This window comes from Myotis davidii, unplaced genomic scaffold, assembly GCF_000327345.1.
Source record: "Myotis davidii unplaced genomic scaffold, ASM32734v1 scaffold200, whole genome shotgun sequence".
NCBI lineage: Eukaryota > Metazoa > Chordata > Mammalia > Chiroptera > Vespertilionidae > Myotis > Myotis davidii.
Window position 1 is genome coordinate 6,936,227 of NW_006293700.1, and position 3,432 is coordinate 6,939,658.

The window sequence follows — 3,432 nt, forward strand, 5'->3', positions numbered from 1 at the left end:
ATTTGGCTATTATACATCTGATAAATGGTTAATATCCAAAATATATAAGGATCTCATACAACTTAACAGGAAGACAAATAATCCAATTTAAAAATGGGCAATGGACCTAAATAAACACTTCTTCAAAGTGAACATACAGGAGGCCAAGAGATATATGAAAAAATGCTCAAGTCACTGATCATCAGAGATAAAAATTAAAATGACAATGAGGTATCACCTCACACCTGTCAGAATAGCTACCATCAACAAATCAACAATGGATAAGTGTTGGCAAGAATGTGGAGAAAAGGGAACCCTAGTACACTGCTGGTGGGAATGCAGACTGGTGCAGCCACTGTGGAAAACAGTATGGAGTTTCCTCAAAAAATTAAAAATGGAACTCCCATTTGACCCAGTGATCCCACTTTTAGGAATATATCTTAAGAAACCTGAAACACAAATCAGAAAGGATATATAAACCCCTATGTTCGTAGCAGCAATATTTACAATACCTAACATTTGGAAACAGGCCAAGTGCCCATCAGCAGATGAGTGGATAAAGAAGCTCAAATTTTTAAATGATACTTTATCAGTAAAGGAACACACACAAGAAAATCACACACTCCCACCTTTACATATATTAACACCCTAACAAGCCTGGAAATTAGAACTCAAAAAAACCTGATACATTTGTTCAGTTGGGAATTTCCATACTATTATACCCAGAACTTGAAATAAAGAATCTCTGGTTGATTGTTACCCCACTATTAATAAACGGTGTGTGTAGCAAAAGGTTGTATTATACTTCATGTTTCTAGTAACTAGGAAATCCTCATTGAATACAAACTAGGTTGTCTTGATGCTTGTACCCTATCCTATCATTAACTATATTTGATTTGGTCTAATAAACAATTGTTTGTCATGGGTTTTTGAAATTCTTCTTTTGGGATTAAAATTTAAAATTTTTAATGTCCCATACTCTCCCAGATCTGTATAAACTACTCCTTAGAAGCATGACTATGAACAGTATAGAAGTAGATTTTCAGATAGTCTACATTCATTTTCTTTATACACAGGAGAATAAGAAAGCCCTTTTCTAAAGATTTGAAAAGAAAAAAAAAGCCCCTTCCCCAAAAATTCTCTAAATAATGTATACTATTGATTTAATTTTACCAGTTATATAGGAAAGTTATTTTAATTTTGCATTTCTTTAACCTCAAGTAGACTGAACAGCTATTCACATATAGGCTATTCATATTCTTTGTTCTGTCTATTCATATCCTCTGCTCGTTTATCTAATGAATTGTGCCCTTTTTAAAACTGACGTGCGGCCCTGGGCAGTGTGGCTCACCGATTAGAGCGTCAGTCTGGGCACTGAAGGGTTGCGGGTTCCCTGACCAACCAAGAGCATGTATCTCTGTTGTACGTTCGATCCCCGGCCCTGGTTGGGGCATGTGAGGGAGGCAACCAATTGGTGTCTCTTTCTCACATCAATGTCAATGTCTGTCTGTCTGTCTGTCTCTCTCTCTCTCTCTCTCTCTCTCTCTCTCTCTCTCTCCACCCCTACCTTCCAGTCTAAGCATCAATGGAAAAAATATCGAGTGAGGATGTTAAACAAACAAAAAATTTGACTTATGAAAGTGTTCTTTCCTCTGCATGAAAGAGAAACTGAGAACTACATTATGTAGAATCCCCATCCCACTAAGTTCTTGGAGTTTCAAGTTTGTCCACAAAAGATACCCACACAAAATCTGGAGTGCTGAGGAGAGTCCATGTTTCTCCAGAGATGGCTGTGCTCTGACATGTGGCAACTTAAGATTCACAAGGGGTTTCTAAGCAAACTACCTGATTGGTGTCTCAGTAGACAATTAGTAGAAGTCTCCTAAAAATTGTAGGTTTCCTGTCCTAGCTGGTTTGGCTCAGTGGATGGAGTGTTGGCCTGCAGACTGAAGGGTCCCAGGTTCGATTCCAGTCAAGGGCACATGCCCAGGTTGTGGGCTCGATCCTTAGTTGGGGGCATGCAGAAGGCAGCCGATCAATGATTCTCCCATCATTGATGTTTCTCTCTCTCTCTCTCTCTCTCTCTCTCTCACCCTCCCTCCCTCCCTCCCTCTCTCTTTTCCTCCTCCCTTCCTTTCTGAAATAAAAATATATTTTTAAAAAATTGTAGGTTTCCTAATCAGCCAACACTTTGGTGCTTCAGATGACTTTGAACCTATAGACTTCCAGGATATTGACTCCCTTATGCTTCCCTTCTACCACCCACCTCTCCCAAAGTTCATTAAGTTCTAATTCTAATATTAACTCCTTTAACCCTTTGCGGTCCAATTTTATTTTTGGAATTCAAACAGTCTAGTCCAAATTAAATGACAGGACTGAATGTTGAACCGGTTTGTGGTATCAACTTCAGCCTCAATGTTGCATCTGCTCCTAGTGCCTCGTCTGTCGAGTCAGCCTCCAAGTTGGACCGAAAAGGGTTAATCCTATATAATAAAAGGCTAATATGCAATTAGACTGAATGGCCGAGCAACCGGAACCGAACAACCAGCCGCTATAACGTGCGCTGACCACCAGGGGGCGTGCGCGGAACATGGCGGGCGTTGCGTGTAGCGGGATGGTGGAGCATGTGAGCCGGGGCGCCAGACCAAGGCAGGGCATAGGTCACTGTCATCGGGGGTGAGCCTCTGGTGGTTACTGAAAATTCTTTGCTCCAGTGTGCCACAGTCTCACCCGGCACTCACACCCACTGCCGGCACCAGAGCTGCCGCTCACACCCACTGTCAGTGCCAGCCCCACTCGTACCCGCAGCCAGAGCTGGTGCCGCCGCTTGCACCTGCTGGCCCTGATCGCCCCCGAGGGCTTCTCCACCTTCCCCTGCTCCTAAGGGGCGATTGGGGCAGCAGCCGCTGCTCACACCCGCCGACCACACCGGCCCCGCTTGCACCTGCTGTGGGCACCAGCCCCAATCGCTCCGCACCATCAGCAGATATGAATGGGGATGGCGCCGTCAGAGCATCAGAGTGGTGGCAGCGGGAGCAGGGCTGCCGGCAAAGGGGACCAAGGGCTGCGGCAGGATGGGCCGAGACCCACCCCTGTGCCCACCACAGCCTCGCAGCCCACAGTTCCTTTCAAGGTACATGAATTCGGGTCTCTAGTCTTGAAATATGTAAAAGAGGTTCTGGCCCTGGCCAATATGGCTCAGTTGGTTGGAGCATCGATCGTCCTATACAATGAAAGGTCATGGATTCGATTCTCAGGGAACATACCCAGATTGTGGTTCAATTCCTGGTCAGGTGCCGAAGGGAGGCAACTGATGCTTCTCTCTCAAGGATGTTTCTCTTTCTCTCTCTTTCTCTCCCTCCCACCCCCCCTTTTCTCTCTCTCTAAAAGCAATAAAAAAGCAACAAAAACATATCTTCAGGTGAGGATTTAAAAAAATAAAATAGGTTTTAT

At 44.1% G+C, this 3,432-nt stretch overlaps 1 protein-coding gene across 4 annotated transcripts in view; it reads right to left on the reverse strand.

Moving 5' to 3' along the window:
- RB1CC1 (RB1 inducible coiled-coil 1) overlaps positions 1-3,432 on the reverse strand; it is a 54,543-nt gene that overhangs the window by 17,891 nt on the left and 33,220 nt on the right. The window lies entirely within an intron of this gene.